Consider the following 9,604-nt stretch of genomic DNA (forward strand, 5'->3'; position numbering starts at 1 on the left):
TATATGAAACTCAGTACAACTTGTAGATCTCATGAGCTGAACAACTTCGCTCTCGCGCTCTATGTCAAAGCTCCGCCCAACAGGAAGTCAGCTATTCATAGGCTGTTTTAAAAAAAGCATGTCTGGAATTTGAATAACTTGTCATAGGTTTTTTACATGATTGCCCACCAAACTCGGTGAACATGATCTCAAGACATTGGGATGAAATTGCGAGGGGATTTTTATATCTCGAACGGTTGCCCGTGGCGAGGCGTTGAAATTAGGGCAAAAAGTGAGAAACAGGAAATGCTAATAACATCCACATACATTGCCTGAGTTGATCAAACTTCCATCGTTTGTCGATTGTATGATACCGATCGTATATATGTGATATTAGAGTCAACGTTATGCGCCACCCAACTGGCAGCAGGAAGTGAGTCATTTTCAAAATGCTTTGAATTCAGCATCTTATTTTTACTCGATTTGCTTCAAACTTCATCAGAATAATGACAAAATATGGCCGATGTAAATCTGTTGTGGGGATATTGATATCTTATATATTGTTGCCATGGCAACGTGTCAAACTTGAATATTCTGTTATGGTGATTTTGAGGCAGATAACAACCTCAGATTTACATGAAACTCAAAACACATATCAGTATTCTTGATAGCTAGACAATGGAAAAAGCTTTTAAAAGGGCGTGGAAGAGGCACTCTATAGCGCCACCTTTTGTCAAAAGTGGGGGGGTTAGTTTTAGCTACAGACACCAAACTCGGTACAAAAATTGTTCTTATCAACACGGACAACTTTCTAATTCACAGTCATCAGCTACGATCAACAGGAAGTCAGCTATTTTGATTTGAATGTGGATTTTTTTTTACATTTAGCTGTGAATTAATGCATACTGCTCAGAGGAGAGTAACACTATACACACCAAACTTTGTCTACATGATGCCAAAACATTTTAAACAACTTAAATTGCCAATGGATTTTGGATAGCTTTGAACGGTTTTGTCATGGTGATTTTTTTAAATGACAATAAAAATGGAATTATTAATTGTCCTGCATTTTTAAATTCCAAACACTTCAAAACCTTTTTTCATACAGAAAAAAAGTCATTCTGAGTAAATATGGATAGTTTCACGACTTTACAACACTGTATGGATAACAGAAAATTAAAAAACTGTCAGACATCTCATCTCACTCTGTCCATCTGTTTGAGTATATGTGCTTCAGACTTCCATTGTCTGAGAGAAATAGCGCCCCAACAGGTGCAATTACCGGACTTTTACTTTCACTTTTAAATCGGTTAAAAATACAAATACATACTTAGATTTAATTCACACTGACAAGCTAAACCAACATATCTGATTATTACCGGTTCAGGGCTCATGGATAAATAATTTCTGGCCAGAGATACGTGAGAAATAGGAGAGATGAATCACCGCTCTGATCACGAGCGTCTGGAGTAAAGAGCTCAGAAAAAACGAATTTATTCCTGTTTTAAAGCTTTTAAAAATAAATTATTACAGCAATATCACACAATCAACCAATTAGAACACACCAAGAGCTAAATTAAGATGTTTTTGAACTGTTTGTGTGAAAATTAAATATTTGTGGCTGCCTATCTGAAATCACCGCTCCGATCAGCGCTTACAGTGTCGAGCTCAAAACAAACGAATTTATTCTTGTTTAAGAGCTTTTTTAAATAAAATATTACCACAAATGCACACAATAAACCCATTGTAACACTGCAAGAGCTAAATGCAGGTGTTTGTGACTCGTTTAAGTGTGAAAGACTATTTGACACCGCCACTGGCAGAATAACATGTATCTCTCGAGCTGCAGGATTCTGCCTTTCGTCGTACGAACGAACACATAACGGACAAGATTATTTCAAAATAGCTTGGCGAATATGAACGAAAACAGCCAATTGAACATAAACTGTTGAGAAATAAATCTGAAGTGGATCTACTGGATTTGAATATTAAGTGACCGCATATACCAGCTGCTTCTGTCTTCAATTTGAATCTATAAAAAAATGAAACTCATTCATCTTGGCTGCTTTTTTAATGTGTGTACGTATGTATTTATTATTTTGCTCTAACAAGAATTAATCTATATTTAATTAAATCAATTACATTTTATTTTACATTTTATTTGTCCATTTCTGCATCTTAACGCCTAAAAACATAAAACATGATCTATTATACTATTGTTAGCAATTTCTTTATCGTCCAATTTTTCTGGTGTACACACTTTTATTTTCATAATAAACTTGTTTGTTAGATTATACACAGTTACAGTGGTCTATAATAAATATTGACAGGTTTTATTCAAGCTGTTTAGAATGATTGCAGTAGGCTAATTTTTTTAAATGTAAATCCAAAAAAAAAAAAAAAAAAAAAAATTAATAAAAAACATTGGAAAACAATAACTGTTGTACTTTTTTTATACATTTTGTATAATTTCATAGTTTATGCATTATAGTTATAAAAACAAATAAATGTAGCCACTCACATAGAAATAGGCCTTATCCTTTTCTGACAGTTTTAGGGATTTTTAAAAATCCTAAAAAACCTTATTTGTGCTGCAAATAATAATTTCAAACTCAAAAAGTAAATAGTCAGTTCATGCTTTATAAAGCCTTGTCCCAATATTAATAGTCAGTAGTAAGCAGTTTATAAATACAGCTATAAATAGCTTGTTTTTGGTTTATAAGCACATTTGTTAAAAAGGAGAGTAAAGGGTCAGTTATCTTCCTATGAAAAATAAAAAAATAAAAATAAACAAACAACAACACTGATTGATACAGAACTCAGAAATTCTATTGTGGATTTATGATAAAATCAGCCTGTAAATGATTTCATACTCCTCCAAGAAGACACAAGTAGTTCACACCAAACTTTTTTAGCATGAAGCTAATATACTGAAGATGTTAAATTGCGAATGGGTTTAGGATACCTTAAATGGTGTGGCCATAGCGATTTATTAAAGTAACATAAAAAAATACAATAGTTATTTTACTATATCTTTAAAATTTTTCATTCCAACTCTTCATAATTTTTTATATACGTAGAAGTCATCATTTGAAGGAAGCACAGTAAGTTTCATAGCTTTATCATTTTCAAGAGCCAGCATAAAATTAAAACTATCATAACTTATAAATCAAGCTTGCAATTCTTAGTACCAATAATGGCCACCAGAGGGAGCTATAGGATTACTTTTAAATAATTATTGTAGAAACGAGTATGATTTAAATCATTTATAGAAATCTTTCAAAGAAAAATAATATGAATTTTATGTATTTTACTGATAAAATGACCCTCACTTAATTAGAATAACAAGCTGAAGTATTGTGAAGTGTATATTAAGAATAACTCTTTATAAGACAGATACGTTTTGAGTGACTCTTGAAGGTTCAGCACCACATCCTCTTTTACCACTGTTTAAAGAATTAATCTTACAGAACAGGTGCGAATGAATTTTGGATAGCTTGAATGGTTTTGTCGTGGTGATTTTTTGAAATAACAGTAAAAAAGTAACCAGTAAATGTCTTTTATTTTTTTAAAGTGCAGCTTCTAAACACTTAAAAAAAAAATAACACATAGAATACAAGTCATTCTGAGGAAATATGCATAGTTTCATGACTATACAACACTATATGGATGATAGAAAATTAAAAAAACTATCATACATCTGATGTCACTCTGTCCCTCTGTCACTGTGGGTAGTGTGTGTGTGTGTGTGTGTGTGTGTTAAGTGAATTAGGTGTGAAACTATCAGGGAGCATTTAGTCTCCAGCGCCAACATTTTACAGAACTGCCACTTTCCTGGAGTCTCAGAATTACAATGTGTCAGGTTCTGAGAGATCTAAGATTCCAAAAAATGATTTAATTAGAATACCATGAAGTATTGTGAAATACTATATATTAAGACTTTATATATAGGCTTTATGAACAGATTAGAGTGACTCGTGAAGGACCAGCACCACCTCCTCTTGTTCGATGGTTTGAGGAGTATATCTTCCAGAATCCAGGATTAAGATTTAGGAGCTCATTTTTATTCCACCTCCTTTCCTGAAAGTCTGTCTTGCAGAATTGACTAAAAATTTATTTTCACATTAATTCCTAATATTTTGCAATTCTTTTGTCAGTTCTTCTTGACCTGTTTTTCTCTTCCAGCTTTCCTTGACTATTGTATAGCACTCATAAATGATTAAATAAAAAATAATGGTAGTTATTAAGATTGATATGGTTTGGAATTGGTAAAATGTGCTTGGAAAAAAATCACAATAAAACAATGTTTTAATGTTTAAGTTTGGAATATTAACTGACATGAATGAATGCTATATAAATATTGTTCATGTTAACACAATGTTTATAAATGGAATATTATTGTAAAGTGTTACTAAAGTTCTATATATATATATATATATATATATATATATATAGATTGTTCTGTGTTAATGTGATTTTAAAGTCTAGATGATTCGGATTAGCCCTTTAACTGCCATATCCTTTAAAACCTCACTGCCAGAGGGATATTGTGAATGCATGTGCCCGCTGGGCACAGTTTACCTGATGCCACCGGGGTGGCGATGGCATTGGTGGCTTGAGCCCGCCATCGCTGCTTGCAGCTTTAATTATTATTATTATTATTTTTTTCTAACGTTACGGGGGCTTTTGGGGTCCTTAACATGGTCGAAAACTCTTGAAAATTGGCACACAGATTGGAACCTGCGGCCATTAGGGTCGGGCAGAGACTGATACACGGGCGTGGCACAGGGGCTCTACAGCGCCCCCTGGAATACTGAGGGCCATATATCACACATACTTGCACGTAGACACATGAAACTCGGTACACATGTAGATCTCATTAAACCAAACAACTTTCGTACTGCATGTCATAGGCTCCGCCCAACAGGAAGTTGGCTATTTAGGGTTTATTATTCATATTTTTGGTCAAAGTTGTGGGGGCTTTTGGGGTCCCTAACATACTCAAAAACTCTTGAAAATTTGCACACACTTTGGAATCTGTGCCCTTTAGGAGCCTGCAGAGGCTGGGACCCGGGCATGGCACAGGGGCTCTACGGCGCCCCCTGGAACACAGTCATAAATGTTGATGTATAGCTCACACATACTTGCACATATTCATATGAAACTCAGTACACATATAGATCTCATTGTGCCAAACAATTTTCGTATTGCATGTCATTGGGCTCCGCCCAACAGGAAGTCAGCTATTTAGAGTTATGTAAAAAGCGCATGCTCTGGAATTTGATATACTTGTCATAGGTTTTTTACTCGTTTACCACCAAACTCGGTCAACATGATCTCAAGACATTGGGGATGAAAAATTGCCAGGGGATTTTTGATATCTCGAACGGTTTGCTCGTGGCGAGGCGTTGAAATTATGGCGAGAATTGAGAAACAGGAAGTGTCTAATACCATCCACATACATTTCCTGATTTCAATCAAACTTCATCAGATTATTCATTGTATGATGTCGATCACATATATGTCACTATTAGGAGTCAAAGTTATAGCGCCACCAACTGGCAGCAGGAAGTTTGTCATTTTCAAAATGCTTGGAATTCAGCATCTTATTTTTACTCGATTTGCTTCAAACTTCATCAGAATAATGTTAAAACACAGCCGATATAAATATGCTGGGGGGATATTGATGTCTAAAAATATTGTTGCCGTGGCAACATGTCAAACTGGAATACTTCTCAGGTGATTTTGAGGCATATAACATGCTTAGAATTTCATCAAACTCAGAACACATATCAGTATTAGTGACAGCTAGACACTGGCAAAAGTTCATAAGAGGGCGTGGAAGAGGCACTCTATAGCGCCACCTTTTGTCAAAAGTGGGGGGGTTAGTTTTAGCTACAAACACCAAACTCAGTACAAAAATTGTTCTTTTTAAGACGGACAACTTTCTAATTCACAGTCATCAGCTACGACCAACAGGAAGTTGGCTATTTTGATTTGAATGTGGATTTTTTTTACATTTAGCTGTGAATTAATGCATACTGCTCAGAGGAGAGTAACACTATACACACCAAACTTTGTCTACATGTTGAAAAAACATTGAGGAACTTAAATTGTGAATGGGTTTTGGATAGCTTGGATGGTTTAGTGGTGGTGATTTTTTTAAATGACAGTAAAAATGGAATTATTAATTTTCCTGCATTTTTAAATTCCAAACACTTCAAAACCTTTTTTCATACAGAAAAAAAGTCATTCTGAGGAAATATGCATAGTTTCATGACTTTACAACACTGTATGGATAACAGAAAATTAAAAAACTGTCAGACATCTGATCTCACTCTATCCCCCTGTTTGAGTGTGTGTGCTTAGACTTCCATTGTCTGAGAGAAATAGCGCCCCTACAGGTGCAATTCCCGCAAAAAAAAGGGAGGAGACTCTCTTTTATTTTCACTTTTAAATCGGTTAAAATACAAATAAATACTTGGATTTAATTCACACTGACAAGCTAAACCAACATATATGATTATTACCATGTCAGGGCTAATTAATATTGATGTGTGGTCAGTGATACGTGAGAAACACGAGAGATGAATCACCGCTCTGAGCAGGAGCGTGTGGAATGATGAGCTCAGAAAAAACGAGTTTATTCTTGTTTTATAGCTATTAAAAATAAAGTATTGCAGCGATATCACACAATTCACCAATTAGAACACACCAAGAGATAAATTCAGATGTTTTTGAACTGTTTGTGTGAAAACGAAATATTCGCGGCTGCCTATCTGAAATCACCGCCTCCGACCAGCGTGTACAGTGTCACTAGTTCAAAACAAACTAATTTGTTCTTGTTTAAGAGCTTTTTCAAATAAAATATTGCCATAAATGCACACAATACACCCATTATAACACAGCAAGCTAAATGCAGGTGTTTGTGACCCGTTTATGTGTGCAAGACTATTTGAAAGCGCGACTGGCAGAATAACATGTATCTCTCGAGCTGCAGGATTCTGCCTTTCGTCGTAAGAACGAACACATCACGGACAAGATTATTTCAAAATACATAATAGCTTGGCTAATATAAACGAAAACAGCCACGTGAACATAAACTTTTGAGAAATAAATCTGAAGTGGATCTACTCGGTTTGAATATTAAGTGACCGCATTTACCTGCTTCTGTCTTCAATTTTAATCTATATATATAAAAAAGGAAACTCATTCGTCTTGGCTGCTTTTTTTAAATGTCTGTGCGTATTTATTTATTTACTTTTTTATACATTTTGTATAATTTCATAGTTTATGTATTATAATTAAAAAACATAAATACATTTAGCCACTTACATAGAAATATCGTAGGCCTTATCCTTTTCTGACAGTTTTAGGGATTTTTAAAAATCCTAAAAAACCTTATTTGTGCTGCAAATAATAATTTCAAACTCATTTGATACTGACCTATGACATCCTGTGACATGATATTTATTTGAATTTACATAATCTCATGGATGTAACAGTAAATCTGTTCAGCTCACAGATCAAGACTAAGCTGTAATGCAAGCAGAACTTTCACAAATGCTTATAGGTCAATAAAATCATTATTAAAAAAACTTATAAATCATTTAAGGATTTGATAACACTGTAAAATAATGTCTAATTTGTTAACATTAGTAAATGCATTGGTAACACTTTATAATAACTGCACTCATTAGTAAATAGTCAGTTTATGCTTTATAAAGCCTTGTTTTAACATCAATAGTCAATACTAAGCAGTTTATAAATACAGCTATAAATAGCTTGTTCTTGATTTATAAGCACATATTTATTTCAATATGCAATAAAAGTAAACTGTACACTTGAAATATATATATATATATATATATATATATATATATATATATATATATATATATATATATATATATATATATATATATATATATATATATATATATAGTAGGAGACACGTTGGGGATGGTAAAGGTTTTGTCCACTTGGTGGTGCTGTGGTTATGTTAAATTATATATATATATATATATATATATATATATATATATATATATATATATATATATATATATATATATATATATATATATATATGAAATTTGAACATGCACAATTATACAAAAATCACTTTTTAAAAACTACAACAAAAAATTTGTTTGGACTACAACAAGCATTTTCCGGGATTTGTGATATCACAAATATTGACGAATGGGATGTGAATTGGTTGAGCTGCACTAAAAAAAGGCAACGAGTGTGATATACACGTAGTTGACCATGAAGACTGGAAGAGAAAAAAATAACTATGAAGGAACTTTTCCTTTACTGATAAAATGAGCCAAAAAAGACATTTCACTCAGACTGAAAAAAAACAAAATTATTAGATCCTCATGAGAAATATTCAAAATTAGATCACTACAGTAATTACAAAGTAAAGACATGACCACTGGACAGCAAAATGCTTACTGGGTCAGAAGGGTCAGAAAGAAAAAAAAACAGATGGAGAAGAACAGAAACACCTAAATTGCAAAAGAATTAAAGTTAAGAATTCGGTGTGACACTATAATGGAGCATTTAGTCTAGAGTGCCACCATTTTCCAGAACTGCAACTTTCCTGGACTCTCAGAATTACAATGTGTCAGGTTCTGAGAGATGTAAAAGATCCCAAAAAAAAGGACTTAATTAGAATAACATGATGTACTGTGGAATACTATATATTAAGAATTTATATATTGGCTTTATGAACAGAATATTTTGAGTGATTCTTGAAGGACTAGCATCCCCTCCTCTTGAACGACGGTTTGAGGAATATATCTTCCAGATAGTACCGCGACTCCCTATATGCAGAGTATGCAGTCTTCATAGGGCACCAACTTCCAGAGGGGACACCATCCCAGTTGCTAAAAAAACAAAAAACATTCACCATTCTCCCATCCGCGCTCGCGATCACTCGCACCTCATGTTTGCGGCTCAATTTTTGAATTTTGGATGGACATCAGCCCGGGTAAAGGACATAAGCAATCAGGCACAGAGAAAAGAAAATTAGAGAAAGTAAAAAAAAAAAAAAAAAAAAAAAAAAAAACAGGCATAAATTTGGCTTGACATTGGACATTCGAGAGTCTCAAATTTAGGGACCGTCTCTAAAGTTATATGTGATCTTGTTATACACTTTTCTAACATCAGTAGCATTTGAAGAGTATGACTTACAGTCATAAAAACAACTGTAATTGTTCATCTACGTGACAGCTATAATGCACAATAAAATTAAATGTTTGATGTTTATTAAAACAAACTGTAAGTCATATGTAAATTATGCTACTTTTTCACATGGACTCAAAAGCAAATTTGAAGCTCAATAGCATTTGAGGAGAAAGACTTGCAGTCATAAAAAAATTTTTAATGTGTTAATTTAGGTGTCAGCTACAATGCACACCTTATACATTTTTTGTATATATTAAAATAAAGTGTTACTAAAGTTATATATATTGTTCTGTGTATGTGATTTCAAAGTCTAGATGGGTCGGATTAACCCTTTAACTGCCGTATCCCTTAAAACTTGATTGCCAGAGGGTTACTGTAAATGCTTATGCCCGCTGGGCACAGTTTTCCCGATGCCACCGGGGTGGCATTG

The sequence above is a fragment of the Carassius auratus genome, chromosome 3 (genome assembly GCF_003368295.1).
Source record: "Carassius auratus strain Wakin chromosome 3, ASM336829v1, whole genome shotgun sequence".
Lineage (NCBI taxonomy): Eukaryota > Metazoa > Chordata > Actinopteri > Cypriniformes > Cyprinidae > Carassius > Carassius auratus.